The sequence below is a fragment of the Cervus elaphus genome, chromosome 1, assembly GCF_910594005.1.
Source record: "Cervus elaphus chromosome 1, mCerEla1.1, whole genome shotgun sequence".
NCBI lineage: Eukaryota > Metazoa > Chordata > Mammalia > Artiodactyla > Cervidae > Cervus > Cervus elaphus.
In genome coordinates this window covers 59,959,572-59,977,811 of record NC_057815.1, presented here as the reverse complement: position 1 = coordinate 59,977,811, position 18,240 = coordinate 59,959,572, and the positions used below count along the sequence as shown (strand labels likewise).

Here is an 18,240-nt window from a genome sequence, read left to right as displayed (position 1 = left end):
TCAGATGTGTCCTATAAGAAATGCTAAAAAGAGTCCCTCAGGTGGGAATGAAAGGACACTAGACAGTAAACTTGAAGCCACGTGAAGAAATAGCACAGGTAAAGGAATATATAAGCCAGTATTAGTGTATTTTTCATTTCTGACTCCTTTTTCTTTCCCAGTTTGATCACAAAGACAAATCATAAAATGATAATGATAAGCCTATGTTAAATGGGCACACAAAGTAGAAAGATGTAATTTGTGACACAGTAACATAAAGGGGGGAGGGATGGAGAAATGTAGGATCAGAATTGTTACATACCTAGGGAAGTTAATATGATATTAATTCAAAATAGATTATTACATGTTTGTGAGGTTAATTGTAAGCTCCAGCACAACCAATGCTAAAATAACTTTTAAATATACAGAAAAATAAATTAGAAAGGGATCAAAATCATACACTACAAAAATACCAAACACAAAAGAAGGCAGTTAATGGTGACATTGAGGAACAAACAAGATATGAAACATACAAAAGACAAAGCAAAATTGCGGAAATAAATGTTTCATTATCAGTAATTATAAATGGATTAAACTTTTCTATTAGAAGTTAAATATTCTCCAAATAGATTAAAAAGCAAAATTCTATTATATGCTGTCTAGAAAAGACTCATTTCATATCCAAGACAAATAGCTAAAAGTAAAAGAATGGAAAAGGACATTCTAGGCAAATAGTTACTAAAAGAGAACTGAGATATCAGTGCCAAGATCAGATAAAATAGACTCAGTCAAAATTGTTACAAGAGGAAAGGAGGAACACTAAATATTAATTAAAATGTGAACCCGTCAGGAAGATATAAAGGTAGGAACCTAACAACAGAACTCTAACACATGGGAAGCAAAAATTGAGAAGTGAAAGCAGAAATAGACAGTTCTAAAATAATAGTTGGAGATTTCAGTATATGTGCTGCCGAAGCAAGCACTAGTTGGAGATTTCTATGCTGTACTTTCCAAATGGACAAACAGTTAGAAGATCAGTAGCAAATGGGGGAGTTGAACAATATTCTAAACCAGCTATATCTGACAGACATAAACATACACTCTCTCCAACATCAGCTTAGTAGTGTTTCTGCTGAACAGATTTTCTCAAGTACTTTGTGGATCTTCTGTAAATGTCAATGGGATTCACTGCTCTAGGCAGAAGCCACGTTTATAGATCTTTTCCAGACAAACCCTTCTAAGCCTTGTCCTCCTGCTGAAATAATAGGAAACAGTACCCTTAAGCTTCCTAGAGGACTTCTAGTTTGGTTGATATCTGTAAGGCAAACCCAAATCCTCTTTTTTGGGGAGGATGTGATTAAAATGATTTTTATTTATTTATTATTATTTTTAATTGGAGGATAATTGCTTTACAGTATTGTGTTGGTTTCTGCCATACATCAACATGAATCAGCCAAGTAACAATATATCTCCTTCCTCTTGAAACTCCCTCCAACCTACCATCCCACCCCTCTAGGTTGTCACAGAGCACTGGGTTGAGCTCCCTGCATCATATAGAAAATTCCCACTGTCTATCTATTTTACATATGGTAATGTGCATTTCCATGCTACTCTCTGAATTCATCTCAACCTCTCCTTCCCCTACTGTGTCCACAAATCTGTTCTCTGTGGCTGTGTTTCTATTCAGTTCAGTACAGTTGCTCAGACGTGTCCGACTCTGCAGCCCCATGGACTGCAACACACCAGGCTTCCCTGTCCATCACCAACTCCCGGAGCTTACTCAAACGCATGTCCATTGAGTCAGTGATGCCAACCAACCATCTCATCCTTTGTCATCCCCTTCTCCTCCCGCCTTCAATCTTTCCCAGCATCAGAGTCTTTTCCAATGGATCAGTTTGCATCAGGTGGCCAAAGTATTGGAGTTTCAGCTTCAACATCAGTCCTTCTAATGAATATTCAGGACTGATTTCCTTTAGGATGGACTGGTTGAATCTCCTTTCAGCCCAAGGGACTCTCAAGAGTCTTCCCTAACACCACAGTTCAAAAATCAATTCTTCAGTGCTCAGCTTTCTTGATAATCCAACTCTCACCTACATACATGACTACTGGAAGAACCATAGCTCTGACAAGATGGAACTTTGTTGGCAAAGTAATGTCTCTGCTTTTCGATATGCTGTCTAGGTTGGTCATAACTTTTCTTCCAAGGAATAAGTGTCTTTTTTTCATGGCTGCAGTCACCATCTGCACTAATTTTGGAACCCCCCAAAATAAAAGTCTGTCAGTGTTTCCACTGTTTCCCCATATATTTGCCATGAAGTGATAGGACCAGATGCCATGATGTTAGCTTTCTGAACGTTGAGTTTTAAGCCAACTTTTTCACTCTCCTCAACTTTTCCACTTTCATCAAGATGCTCTTTCATTCTTCTTTGCTTTCTGCCATAAGGGTGGTGTCATATGCACATCTGAGGTTATGATATTTCTCTCAGCAATCTTGATTCCAGCTTGTGCTTCATTCAGCCTGGCATTTCACATGATGTACTCTGCATATAATTAAAATAAGCAGGGTGACAATATACAGCCTTGATGTTCTCCTTTGCCAATTTTGAACCAGTCCACTGTCTATGTCCAGTTCTAACTGTTGCTTCTTGACCTGCATACAGGTTTTTCAGGAGGCAGGTCTGATGGTCTGGTATTCCCATCTCTTTCAGAATTTTCCAGTTTGTTGTCATCCACAAAGTCAAAGGCTTTGGCATAGTCAGTAAAGTAGAAGTAGATGTTTTTCTGGAACTCTCTTGCTGTTATGATGATCCAGTGGATGTTGGCAATTTGATCTATGGTCCCTCTGCCTTTTCTAAAACCAGCTTGAACATCTGTAAGTTCATGGTTCATGTACTGTTGAAGCCTAGCTTGGAGGATTTTGAGCATTACTTTGCTAGCATGTGAGATGAGTGCAATTGTGTGGTAGTTTGAGCATTCTTTGGCGCTAACTTTCTTTGGGATTGGAATGAAAACTGACCTTTTCCAGTCCTGCGGCCACTGCTGAGTTTTCCAAATTTGCTGGCATATTGAGTGCAGCACTTTCATAGCATCATCTTTTAGGATTGTTTCCATTGCTCCCCTGTACATAGGTTCATCAATACTGTCTTTCTAGATTCCATATATATGTGTTAATATACCATATTTGTTTTTATCTTTCTGACGTACTTTACTCTGTATAATAGGCTCTAAGGTCATCCACCTCATTAGAACTGGCTCAAATGCATTCCTTTTTACGGCTGAGTAATATTATGTTGTATATATATATATACCACAGCTTCTCTATCCATTCATCTGTCAATAGACATCTAGTTTGATTCTATGTCCTAGCCATTATAAATAGTAGTGCAGTGAGCACTGGGGTTGGGTTTCTCTTTCAATTCCAGTTTTCTTAGCGTATATATAGCCCACTAGTAGGATGGTTGGGTCATATGGTAGTTTTATTTCTAGTTTTCTAAGGAACCTTTATCCTTAAAATGATAGGAAGGCCTATTTTTGTGCCTGATTCTTTCACCTTTTAATCTTTCTGAAGTTTTAGGGAAAAGTTGTACAATCATACTAAACAGAGATTAAGACTGTGAATCTCTTAATTCTTACAGATGGTGAGAAATTTCAAAATCGTATGGTCTTGATTTCTTTTTGTTTAATAGTTCTTTCCTCAATTTATCATTCTCCTCTCACATATTATCATAAATAGAAAAAAGAATTCAAGAGTCACTTTTAACACTTTACTTGGAAATCTCCCTACGTAGAAAACCAGCTTTGAAGTATTTTCTTGAACATAACTCCAGGGTATAATTTTGCTAAGTTTTTTTTTTATCACTTTGTAACAAGAATCTTCCTCCTTCTGTTTCTAATAACATGTTCCTCAATTTCTTCTGACTCTCACTATGGCATACTTAAAGATTAGATTTCTACCAACAGTCTGTTGAAAACATATAGGCTTTCTCTCAAAGATCTTCTAGTCCCTGCTCAATTGACTGATTTCAGAGCTATTTCCAAGTTTTTAGGTACCACTTCTAGGCATCAAAATCTGTATTATTTTTATATTGTTTTATAGTGGATTACCACAAATTTAGGATCTCAAAACACAGATATAGCCCAGTTTCTGTCAGGAGTCTGGCATGACTTAGCTGGGTGCTGTACTCTAGGTTTTGTAAGGCAGCACTCCAGGTGTTGACTGAGCTGTATTTTCATCTAGAGTTTCAACTAGAAAAGCTGCTCTTAGCTTATACATATTGACAGAATTAATTTACTTGTGATTTTAGGACTGTTCACAGTTCCTGGCCACCTTATCTTTTTCATAGGTCTTCCTTCACCATGATAGCTTACTTCTGTAAGTCAGCAGGAGGGAAAATTATCTCTAAAGAAGGGCTGAGTCTCTCTTTAAGGCCATTTGCTTGATTAAGTTGAGCCTATCCAGGATAATCTTCCTTTTGGTTAAAGCAAAACCAATTGGTTTGGGTCCTTAATTTTATCTGAAAATTTCTTCATCTATGCTACATTCTATTGTTTAGCAGCAAAAGGAGATCATTAGGTAGGCCTGGAATCATGGAGCTACCCTCACCTGTGTGCCAAATTGTAAAGTATGTGAATTGTTCAGTCCAGTGTTTGACATAGACTAAGAGCTCAATAAATGTTAACACCTCCTATCTTTTATTATTCTAAAGTCTCTGTTGGAACCACAGTGTCAGTACCCAGAGGGATGTGGGACTCAATGAGGTAAATCCCACTGAAGGGGAAGAGGATGTGAAGAAGATTGCCACCACCTAGTCAAGGGAGAATCAGATTCTCTTACTTATAAGAGCATGCTTCACAGTTTAGGAAAATCTGGAGAGAGGAACTGTTAGTGGAGACTTGAAGACCTAAACCAGAGAACTTGGAAGGAATACATATGCAGATTAGGTTTCAGGGAAGTTTTCAGTGCATCAGCGTAGAGTATAGAAAGGAGTTAAGAGAGAAGAATAGCACGGGGAGTATATGCCATCCAAACAAGTAAGATTGCTGTTCTATGGAGATGCATATAACCTTCAAGATATCCTTTTAGTTGACCAAAGGGACTTGGAGTTTAGGTGGTTTAGGATTATAACTGAGCTGTTCTGTACATGGAATTCATTTGGTGCTTATTCCAGGTGGTAGAGGCAAATTTTAAGAGATGATATTCAGTTAAGATTGGCCTATGAACTAAAGTAACCTGAAAAGTGGCAAGTGTATCAGGGAAAAACATCATGAAAAGAGACAAAGGATGTTTGAATGGGATGAATAAAGCCCAAGGACTAGAGGACTCTATGGGACCAAGAATGGAAATGTAGGAAAAAGAGAAGTTCCCCAAGGTAGAAGCAGGTTCCCATCTCCAGAAGACCATGAAGACTGAAAGTAGAATGTCAGATCCACCACTCCAGGGAGAATAAATATAGGGTTTAATGATAATATGTCAAGTCCAATAAAGATTGGGAAGCTTACATACATTTGAAAATGAAAGGAAAGATCAAGACTTAAGGGTCGGGAGGAGGAGCTAAGATGGCAGAGGAATAGGACGGGGAGACCACTTTCTTCCCCACAAATTCATCGAAAGGTCATTTGAACGCTGAGCAAACTCCACAAAACAACTTCTGATCGCTAGCAGAGGAAATCAGGCACCCAGAAAAGCAGCCCATTGTCTTCAAAAAGAGGTAGGACCAAATATAAAAGAGAAAAGAGAGACAATAGATTTAGGGATGGAGATCAGTCCTGGGAAGGAAGTCTTAATAGAGGAAGTTCCCAAACACCAGGAAACCCTCTCTCTGGCAGGTCTGGGGGAAGCCTTCGAATCTTGGAGGGCAACCTAACTGGGAGGAAAAATAAAAAACCCACAGATTATATGTCTAAAAGCAACTCCCAGCAGAAAAGTACCCCAGACGCTCGCATCGGCCACCAGCAAGCGGGGGCTGAATGGAGAGGAGCGGGCGGCATAGCTTAGGGTAAGGACTGGGCCTGAATGCCCTGAGGGCAATCGGAGGGAACTAATTGTGGGATAGCAAGAGATAATTAATCTGGGAAAAGCCCTAAATTAAGGCACTGCCCACCCATTTCCAGAACAAAGGACTGAGCAAATACCAGAGAAGAGCTAGCCAGCTGCAGACTGGCCCATCCCCCACTGGAGTCAGGAGGAAGGGAGGAGGGGAAAGGGGCAAACTCAGCCCCAAAGCCCGGATCCCCTGCCAAACTGCAAACAGGCTTCCAGTCTCTAACCAAAGACTTCCTGGTATTCTGGATGGTTGACATCTGCCGGGAGGGTCGCAGCCAGAGATCAGCTCCCCAGAAGAGACACAAGCTGCACCAGATCAGCGTGCCCGGAAACTGAGGCTGGGACCACGGAGGGAATAAGGCGCACTGCACCTGGGGAGAGTGCTCTTGTCAAGCTCCTGGTTGCCTGGGCTGCATGGATGGGAAGGCACAAAACTCAGGCCCAACCGAGTCTGCGCCTTTGTGGATTACCCGAAAACCTGAACCTGAGCGGCTTGGGCCTGGGAAGTGCACGCAACTCAGGGCCCGCTCCCTGTAGAGCAGCGTGGAGCCTGAGCAGTGTAGACGGGGAAAGCACACACGCAGTGAGCAGGGGCAAACCCAGTGTGGCCGGAACACTGTGAGCACTCCCCACACACGCCAGTGATATTTGTTTGCAGTGCCCCTCCCTCCCCACAGCACGACCAAACAAGCGAACCTAAACAAGAGACCACCTCTGCCCACTTGTGTCAGGGCAGAAATTAGACACTGAAGAGACTGGCAAACAGAAGCCAAATAAAGAGGGAACGGCTTCAGACAGGACAGGTGCAACAGATTAAAATCCCTTTTAATTTAACAGATTAACACCGACGACACTGGAAAGGGCCTATAGATATTGAGAAATGTAAGCTGGAACAAGGAGTTATCTGAAACTGAACCGAACCCACACTGCCCGCAAGAGCTCCAGAGAAATTCCTAGATATATTTTTACTATTATTATTTTTCTTTTTAATTAAAATAAAAACTTTTTTTTTCTGTCTTTCTTTCTTTCTTTCTTTTTTTTGAAATTCCTCTACTACTCCTTAATTTTCATTTTTATAACCCACTATAACCTGGCCAAAAAAAAGCGGGGGGGGGGGGGCCCAATTTTTAAAGTGAACTTCATATATATTTCTTAAATTTTTTGTTTTTGTTCTTTTAATGTTGTGTTTTTAAGAGTCTAACCTCTACTCTAGATTTTTAATCTTTGCTTTTCAGTATTTGATATCAACTTTGGACATTTAAGAACCCAACCTTCATTACCCATTTTTACTCAGGAGTGTGATTACTGGTTTGATTACTCTATTCCTCTTTCGCTCTCCTTTTTTTCTCCCAGATCACCTCTATTTCCTCATCCCCCTTCTCTTCTCAATCCAATTCTGTGAATCTCTGTGGGTGTTCTGGGCTGCGGAGAACACTTAGGGAACAGAGTACTGCCTAGATCTGTGTCTCTTCTCTTAAATCCCCCTTTTTCTCCTCCTGCTTACCTCTATCTCCTTCCTCTCTCTCCTCTTCTTCATGTAACTCTGTGAACCTCTCTGGGTGTCCCTCACTGTGGAGAATCCTTTCACTATTAACCTAGAAGTTTTATTTTCAGTGCTGTATGGATGGAGAAATCTTGAGGCTATTGGAAGAATAAGACTGAAATCCAGAGGCAACAGGCTTAAACCCAAAACCTGAGAACACCAGAGAACTCCTGACTATAGGGAACATTAATTAATAAGAGCTCATCCAAAAGCCTCCATACCTACACTGAAACCAACCACCACCCAAGAGCCAATAAGTTCCAGAGCAAGACATACCACACAAATTCTCCAGCAACATGGGAACATAGCCTTGAAAGTCAACATACAGGCTGCCCAAAATCATACCTAACACATAGACCCATCTCAAAACTCATTACTGGGCACTCCATTGCACTCCAGAGAGAAGAAATCCAGCTCCATCCACCAAAACACCGACACAAGCTTCCCTAACCAGCAAACCTTGAGAAGCCAATCCTCCAACCCCACCTACTGGGAGAAACCTCCACAATAAAGAGGAACCACAGACTACCAGAATACAGAAAGTCCACCCGAAACACACAAATCTAAATAAGATGAAAAGGCAGAGAAATACCCAGCAGGTAAAGGAATATGAAAAATGCCCACCAAGCCTAACAAAAGAGGAGGAGATCGGGAATCTACCTGAAAAAGAATTTAGAATAATGATAATAAAAATGATCCAAAACCTTGAAAACAAAATAGAGTTACAGATAAATAGCCTGGTGACAAAGATTGAAAAGATGCAAGAAACGTTTTAGAAGAAATAAAAAACAGTCAATTAAAAATGAGTAATGCAATAAATGAGATCAAAAACACTCTAGAGGGAACCAATGGTAGAATAACAGAGGCAGAAGATAGGATAAGTGAGGTAGAACATAAAATGGTGGAAATAAATGAAGCAGAGAGGAAAAAAGAATCAAAAGAAATGAGGACAACCTCAGGGACATCTGGACAACGTCAAATGCCCCAACATTCGAATCACAGGAGTCCCAGAAGAAGAAGACAAAAAGAAAGGCCATGAGAAAATACTCGAGGAGATAATAGCTGAAAACTTCCCTAAAATGGGGAAGGAAATAATCACACAAGTCCAAGAAACCCAGAGAGTCCCAAACAGGATAACCCCAAGGTGAAACACCCCAAGACACATATTAATCAAATTAACAAAGATCAAACACAAAGAACAAATATTAAAAGCAGCAAGGGAGAAACAACATATAACACACAAGGGGATTCCCATAAGGATAACAGCTGATCTATCAATAGAAACCCTCCAGGCCAGAAGGGAATGGCAGGACGTACTGAAAGTAATGAAAGAGAATAACCTACAACCCAGATTACTGTCCCCAGCAAGGATCTCATTCAGATATGAAGGAGAATTCAAAAGCTTTACAGACAAGCAAAAGCTGAGAGAATTCAGCACCACCAAACCATATCTTCAATAAATGCTAAGGGATCTTCTCTAGACAGGAAACAGAAAGGTTGTATGAACGCGAACCAAAAACAACAAAGCAAATGGCAACGGGACCATTCTTATTAATAATTACCTTAAATGTAAATGGGTTGAATGCCCCAGCCAAAAGACAAAGACTGGCTGAATGGATACAAAAGCAAGACCCCATATATGCTGTCTACAAGAGACCCACCTCAAAACAAGGGACACATACAGACTGAAAGTGAAGGGCTGGTAAAAATATTCCACGCCAACGGAGACCAAAAGAAAGCAGGACTCGCAATACTCATATCAGATAAAATAGACTTTCAAATAAAGGCTGTGAAAAGAGACAAAGAAGGACACTACATAATGATCAAAGGATCAATCCAAGAAGACATAGCAATTATAAATATATATGCACCCAACATAGGAGCACCACAATATGTAAGGCAAGTGCTAACAGGAATGAAAGGGGAAATTGACAATAACACAATAATAGTGGGAGACCTTAATACCCCACTCACACCTATGGATAGATCAACTAAACAGAAAATTAACAAGGAAACACAAACTTTAAATGACACAATGGACCAGATAGACCTAATTGGCATCTATAGGACATTCCACCCCAAAACAATCAATTTCACCTTTCTCTCAAGTGCACACGAAACCTTCTCCAGAATAGATCATATCCTGGGCCATAAATCTAGCCTTGGGAAATTCAAAAAAATTTGAAATCATTCCAGTCATCTCTTCTGACCACAGTGCAGTAAGATTAGATATCAATTACAGGAAAAAAAACTATTAAAAATTCCAACATATGCAAGCTAAATAACACGCTTCTGAATAACCAACAAATAATAGAAGAAATCAAAGAAGAAATCAAAATATGCATAGAAATGAATGAAAATGAAAACACAACAACCTAAAACCTATGGGACACTGTAAAAGCAGTGCTAAGGGGAAGGTTCATAGCACTACAGGCTTACCTCAAGAAACAAGAAAAAAGTCAAATAACATAACTCTACACCTAAAGCAAGTAGAGAAGGAAGAAATGAAGAACCCCAGGGTTAGTAGAAGGAAAGAAATCTTAAAAATTAGGGCAGAAATAAATGCAAAAGAAACGAAAGAGACCATAAGAAAAATCAACAAAGCTAAAAGCTGATTTTTTGAAATGGTAAATAAAATTGACAAACCATTAGCCAGACTCATTAAGAAACAAAGGGAGAAGAACCAAATCAACAAAAATTAGAAATGAAAATGGAGAGATAACACTGAAATACAAAGGATCATAAGAGACTACTACCAGCAGCTATATGCTAATAAAATGAATAACTTGGAAGAAATGGACAAATTCTTAGAAAAGTATAACTTCCCAAAACTGAACCAGGAAGAAATAGAAGATCTTAACAGACCCATCACAAGCAAGGAAATCGAAACTGTAATCAGAAATCTTCCAGCAAACAAAATCCCAGGACCAGATGGCTTCACAGCTGAATTCTACCAAAAATTTAGAGAAGAGCTAACACCTATCTTATTCAAACTGTTCCAGAAAATTGCAGAAGGCAAACTCCCAAACTCATTCTATGAGGCCACCATCACCGTCATACCAAAACCAGACAAAGATGTCACAAAAAAAAAAGAAAACTACAGGCCAATATTACTGATGAACATAGATGCAAAAATCTTTAACAAAATTCGAGCAAACAGAATCCAACAACATATTAAAAAGATCATACATCATGACCAAGTGGGCTTTATCCCAGGAATGCAAGGATTCTTTAATATTCACAAATAAATCAATGTAATACACCACATTAACAAATTGAAAGATAAAAATAATATGCTTATCTCAATAGATGCAGAAAAAGCCTATGACAAAATTCAACATCCATTTGTGATAAAGACTCTCCAGAAAGCAGGACTAGAAGGAACGTACCTCAACATAATAAAAGCTACATATGACAAACCCACAGCAAACATTATCCTCAATGGTGAAAAATTGAAAGCATTTCCCTTAAAGTCAGGAACAAGACAAGGGTGCCCACTCTCACCACTACTATTCAACATAATTTTGGTGTGTTGGCCACAGCAATCAGAGCAGAAAAAGAAATAAAAGGAATCCAGGTAGGAAAAGAAGAAGTAAAACTCTCACTGTTTGCAGACGACACGATCCTCTACATAGAAAACCCTAAAGACTCTACCAGAAAATTACTAGAGCTAATCAATGAATATAGTAAAGTTGCAGGATATAAAATTAACACACAGAAATCCCTTGCATTCCTATACACTAACAATGAGAAAACAGAGAAATTAAGGAAACAATACCACTCACCATTGCAACAAAAAGAGTAAAACACTTAGGAGCATATCTACCTAAACAAACGATAGACCTATATATAGAAAACCATAAAACACTGATGAAAGAAATCAAAGAGGACACAAATAGATGGAGAAATATACCGTGTTCATGGATTAGCAGAGTCAATATTGTGAAAATGACTATACTACCCAAAGCAATCTACAGATTCAATGCAATCCCTATCAAGCTACCAACGGTATTTTTCACAGAACTAGAACAAATAATTTCACAATTTGTATGGAAATACAAAAAAACCTCAAATAGCCAAAGCAATCTTGAGAAAGAAGAATGGAACTGGAGGAATCAACCTGCCTGACTTCAGACTCTAGTATACTACAAAGCCACAGTCATCAAGACAGTATGGTACTGGCACTAAGACAGAAATATAGATCAATGGAACAAAATAGAAAGTCCAGAGATAAATCCACGTACCTGTGGACACCTTATCTTTGACAAAGGAGGCAAGGGTATACAATGGAAAAAAGACAACCTCTTTAACAAGTGGTGCTGGGAAAACTGGTCAACCACTTGGAAAAGAATGAAACTAGAACACTTTCTAACACCATACACAAAAATAAACTCAAAATGGATTAAAGATCTAAATGTAAGACCAGAAACTATAAAACTCCTAGAGAAGAACATAGGCAAAACACTCTCCGACATAAACCACAGCAGGATCCTCTATGACCCACCTCCCAGAATATTGGAAATAAAAGCAAAAATAAACAAATGGGACCTAATGAAATTTAAAAGCTTTTGCACAACAAAGGAAACTATAAGCAAGGTGAAAAGACAGCCTTCAGAGTGGGAGAAAATAGTAGCAAACGAAGCAACAGACAAAGGATTAATCTCAAAAATATACAAGCAACTCCTGCAGCTCAATTCCAGAAAAATAAATGACCCAGTCAAAAACTAGGCCAAAGAACTAAACAGACATTTCTCCAAAGAAGACATACAGATGGCTAACAAACACATGAAAAGATGCTCAACATCACTCATTATCAGAGAAATGCAAAGCAAAGCCACAGTGAGGTACCATTACATGTCAGTCAGAATGGCTGCTATCCAAGAGTCTACAAGCAATAAATGCTGGAGAGGGTGTGGAGAAAAGGGAACCCTCTTACACTGTTGGTGGGAATGCAAACTAGTACAGCCGCTATGGAAAACAGTGTGGAGATTGCTTAAAAAACTGGAAATAGAACTGCCATATGACCCAGCAATCCCACTCCTGGGCATACACACCGAGGAAACCAGATCTGAGAGACACATGCACCCAAATGTTCATCGCAGCACTGTTTATAATAGCCAAGACATGGAAGCAACCTAGATGTTCATCAGCAGACAAATGGATAAAGAAGCTGTGGTACCTATACACAATGGAATATTACTCAGCCATTAAAAAGAATTCATTTGAACCAGTTCTAATGAGATGGATGAAACTGGAGCCCATATACAGAGTGAAGTAAGCCAGAAAGATAAACACCAATAGAGTATACTAACGCATATATATTGAATTTTAAAAGATGGTAACAATAACCTTATATGCAAAACAGAAAAAGAGACACAGATGAACAGAACAGACTTTTGGACTCTGTGGGAGAAAGCGAGGGTGGGATGTTCTGAGAGAATAGCAGTGAAACAAGTATACTATCAAGGGTGAAACAGATCACCAGCCCAGGTTGGATACATGAGACAAGTGCTCAAGGCTGGTGCACTGGGAAGACCCAGAGGGATGGGATGGGGAGGGAGGCGGGAGGGGGGATTGGGTGGGGAACACATGCAAATCCATTGCTGATTCCTGTCAATGTATGGCAAATACCACTACAATATTGTAAAGTAATTAGCCTCCAACCAATAAAAATAAATGAAAAAAGAAAAAAAAAAAGGAAAGTAACAAGGCATATCCTCTGTACCTTGTCTTGGATATCATTCAGTATAAAATAAAAGTGAAAAAGTTACAGAATAATATGCATATACATATTGTTATTTATCTTATGAAGAGTATAAAGTAAATAATAAATATATGTGCATATGATTATTTAAAAAAAAAAAGACTTAAGGTTCTAAATTAAGGCCAAGGTTTTTTTTTTGTTTGTTTGATTTTTATTTTAACTAGAAACTACATACCACAACTGCAGTCAGGAACGCTGATCCTGTAGGTTTTCTTTCAGAAGTGACTTCCCATCTCCTGAAGCTTCTGCCAGGAGATAATAGGCAATGTTAGGAAATAGCAATTTGGAAATTTCCAATTTCCAATTAGGAAATAATAGGAAACAGCAATATGGAAATTGCTGCAACATGGAAAATAACTTTCAACATATTGGTATAGACTGAACGTTAATGGAGATGCTGTGTGTCTTTTCTGCTAATCTTTTAGCAATAGTATTATTTTCTTGTTGTCTCAAAATGGGGAGATGCTTTCCTTTAGGAGATGTGTGAGATTGTAACCCAAAGAAGGCCTCTTCAGCATTTGAAATCCCAGTCATTGACCTCTATATAGGTTTGGAAGGAACAAAAAATGTAGGACAGTAGCTGTAGCTGCTTTTTCCTGCTAAGATGTTAAGACTAAGCCTACTGACCTAGAATTCTCAGAGCTGTCAGTTCGAGGGCACAGACAAAGACACATAGGGAGAAGGGTAGACTTCTCAATGATTGTCTCCACTGGATGGTCTGGTTCAGATGTGGACAGATATTGTTGTGACACTGGAAAGCTGGAGAGGCTGTCCTGTTACACTGTCAGGCTCCTGGTAATTCTTCATTCTGCATGAGTGACTGTGCTGAGTGTTGGGTAGGGGGTTGAATGTGTCAGAAGATATTTTTCAAGATTACCTTCCCTGAAGGGAACTGGCACACTATGGATATAGCCCCACATTAGGAGATGATCTGCCTGTGATTTGAGAGCATTGGTTTATACCCCAATGGACACAACCTTTGATCACCAAGCAGCATGGTAAAAGTAAGATTTTAGATTGACTACAGAAAGTGTGGTGTGGAAATTTATCCATATATTTAATTCTTGCTAAAGACTGAATCCTTGGTATCTGTTGTAACCTAACAAAATGATCTCTGCTGAAGATGAATGCAGAGGCCTTTACTAGGTGTATGTAGGTCCAGAATACACTAGTATTTTCCTCAAGAGTAAATCAGTTTTACAGTTAAGTTGTATACCAGGATCCCTCCTTTCCACCTCTGACTAGACTGTCTGGGAAGAAATCCTTTGAAGTCACGTAAAAATCAAGTTTGTCAGTTCCAGCAAGGATCTAGTAATAGTAATAGTCATAGAAATGTATCATTGTTGAAGATCCTGTTTTGTCTTTCACTGACTTATTCTTTAAGGAAAATACATATAAAATGGTGTGTATATTTGAGCATTTGTGTATAAGGCACTTGTTCTAATAGTTTCCAATATCAATGAGTCATTCTTTGTAGCTTTGTGTGCCTCAGAGCTAGTACTGGTGTTGTGTCAATGAAAGAGAAGTAGAGCTATGTGTAGTAGGAAGAAGGATGAGGAGAAGAAAAGATTCTTTTAGTTCTTGTCTACTTTGCTTTTGCCTACAGTGAAGGACTTTTGGGCTAGAGGTAGATTATTTACCCATTCTTCGTGGTGCTGGAAAGATTTTATCAATGATTTCTCTACGTTGCTTATCATATGAAAATTAAGTGAAAGTGTTAGTCTCTTAGTTGTGTCCGACTCTTAGTGACCCCATGGACTGTAGCCCGCCAGGCTCCCATGTCCATGGAATTCTCCAGGTAAGAATACTGGAGTGGGTTGCTATTCCCTTCTCCAAGAAGTCTTCCAAACCCAGGTCTCCTGCAATTTCAGGCAGTTTCTTGACCGTTTGTGTCACCAGGGAAGTGTATAGTTTTGGTCTATGTGAGTGCCAAACTATAGAGATAGAAGGCAGAAATCTATTCCAAAAACTCAGAAATTGCAGCAAATTAATGCAAGTATTAAGGATTGTAATGTCCTCACTCTTCTGACTGATTGAACTTGACTTGGTTTTAAACCAATTTAAAGTTAAAAACATGAGTTAATCTTTCAAAGTAGTTGTCCTCAGACTTTATATTGCATAATAATTACCTGAGCACATCTCAAAAACGTGGATTCCCAGCCCCACTCACAGAGAATCTGACATGGAGGGTCTAGCTTGTTGCTCAGGAACTATGGTTTTTATAAACACCTCAACTTTCATTGTACAAATGCTGCCAAGTGGTAAATCACATTTTGAAAAAAACTCTATTCTAAGAAAACATTTTTTAGTGGAGAAAAGGTGGGAGTGTAAAAAATAAATTTGCCATTTCTGTTGGCCTGAACATGATGGTTTATCATTTGACTGTCTTTACTTCTTAGTTTCCAGTTGAAGTACTTTTTCTGTCTCAGTATTGGAATGAATACACATGAAAATTCAACTACTGTGCTGGAATGTTCAACTGAATTAAATTGTTTAAGACTTTAACTTCAAAGGATAAAGAAACGGAAAGGTCTGTGCAGAGCTATAAAGCTTTTTAAGGAGACAGGTAGGCTAGATCCAGGAGTGCTGTTGACATATGACTAAGTCTAATATGGTCAGAAAAATTACCTGAAATTTCTGATAATTTCCGAAATTATCAAAGAAAAAAATAGGCTACTTCCCAGAGCTATAGTAGGCCTGATTGTCCATGTTGAAAATTTAGATCAAATGTTGTATGAAGTTAACAACAACAACAGAAACAACTCTGTTTAATAGATCCTGGAAATCCTCTCCTATTCGTAGAATAGATAGTAAGGAGTTTGAATATTAAACAAATCAACAAACTTGGTTATTTACAGATATCTTATTAATCAAAGCAGACCGATGTCAGAGTTCCCAGTAGCAGCATGCTATTGCTACATGATATTATAGCACTATTTTTAATATTCTTAAGGTATATGATTTGGATCCTAAGATCCAAATTAGTAACCAAGTTAGTAAAGGAAAAAGTAACGCTACTAGTGTAAATGATTTTTATTGTATAAGGTAAAAGTTAAAAACAGTTATAATGAAAATTCTCGCTAGTTCATACAAACAATGAATGCTTGAGAGGGTGTGGAGAAAAGGGAAACCCCTTGCACTGTTGGTGGGATTGTAAATTGATTCAGCCATTAAGGAGAACAGTATAAATATTCCTTAAAAAAATAAAAATAGAACTAAAATGTGACCCAGCAACCCCACTATTGGGCAGTTACTCAAAGAAAACCATATTTCAAAAAGACACATGCACCCCTATGTTCATTGCAGCATGACTTAACAATAACCAGGATATGGAAACAACCTAAATGCCCATCAACAGAGAAATGGATAAAGAAGGTGTGGTTCATACACACAATGGAATATTACTCAGTAATAAAAAGGAACGAGATGGAGTCATTTGTAGAGATGTGGATGGACCTAGAGACTGTTACACAGAGTGAATTAAGTCACAAAAAAGAAAAACAAATATCATATATTAATGTATATATGTGGAATTTGAAGAATTGCCATAGATGATCTTATTTATAAAGCAGAAATAGTGACACAGATGTAGAGAACAAATACATAGGTATCAAGGGGGAAAGGAGGATGGGATGAATTGGGAGGTTGGCACTGACATATACGTACTCTGTATAAAATAGGTAACAAATGAGAGCCTACTGTATAGCACAGGAAACTGTACTCAGTGCTCTGTGGTAAACTAAACAGGAAGGAAGTCCAGAAAAGAGAGGATATATGTATTTGTATAGCTGATTCACTTTGCTGTGCAGTAGCAACTAACACAATATTATAAAACAACTATACTTCAATAAAAACTTAAAAAATTCCAGTTAGCTCAATACAGGACGAGGTTGTACTGGTGAGGATACTGTGTGTGTGTATGTATGTGTGTGTGTTTGGTGGTAATGAGAGTGAAAATGTACCAAGCGGGTAAAAATTTTTTTTTGAATGTGACAGATAAGAATGAAAGTTAGTAATGACATAAAAGGGTGATTCCTTTCTCTCTGTGTGTGTGCATGCTCAGTCATGTCCAACTTTTTGTGACCACATGGAATGTAGCCCCCAGGCTTCTCTGTCCATCATCCTAACTAATGAAATAATAAAATGAAATAAAGAAATCTCAAGTGGTATCACAAAAGTAGACAAGAAAAAATTCAAAGGAAGAAATTATGGGTACATGTAAATAAGTGACAGGAATAAGTCGTTTTTCATCCTTATGTATGTGCCTGTAGAACTGTGTGTAAACATACATCAAGACATATCCACCAGAATGTTCATAGCACCACTATTCATTAAAGTAAAAATTGGAAACAGTCCTGATGTCCTTTCACAGTCACATGGCAAATAAAAAGTGACATATTCATACAATAATAAAAACAATATCATGGTGATACACAACAATATGGGTATGTCTCACAATTTTAAGGTTTGAAACAAGCCAAATACAAAAGTATACATATAATATGATTCCATATATAGAAACATAAATCCCTGCCAAAATGAATATGTAATATCACAGGTCTGAGTAATGACTAGTGTAAACTGTTAGGAAGTAGAGAGATTAATGATAAGAAGTAGCTAAGAGTAGGAAAGATTGTTCTGGAATATGGGCAGTGTTCTAATACTCCATCTGTGCATGCTTATGTGGTCAATTTGTGATACTTCATTAAACTATAGATACTGGTGGACTCTAATCTCATGGCATGATCTTCTCTATGTGTTGAGAAGTCATTGGTCGGTGGAGGAAAGATCAAAGACACCAGGAGAAAAGACCAAAGCAGTCTTTGTTCCATCCCAAGACTGTCAAGTTAATCTGTGTTGTTCCTAATTAGGGTAAAGTCACAGGCACATGTTTTATGATTATTAGGCTCA

At 38.3% G+C, this 18,240-nt stretch overlaps 1 protein-coding gene and 1 pseudogene across 2 annotated transcripts in view; both read right to left on the bottom strand.

Moving 5' to 3' along the window:
• Window positions 1-18,240, bottom strand: part of LOC122694965 (interferon-induced very large GTPase 1-like) — a 1,416,129-nt gene that overhangs the window by 1,206,068 nt on the left and 191,821 nt on the right. The gene's annotated exons all lie outside the window — the stretch shown is intronic.
• Window positions 1-18,240, bottom strand: part of LOC122694941 — a 51,413-nt pseudogene that overhangs the window by 25,666 nt on the left and 7,507 nt on the right. Inside the window, exon 2 of the transcript XR_006341283.1 lies at window positions 13,505-13,574. The product of XR_006341283.1 is annotated as an interferon-induced very large GTPase 1-like (transcript). The remainder of the gene's footprint in view (window positions 1-13,504; window positions 13,575-18,240) is intronic.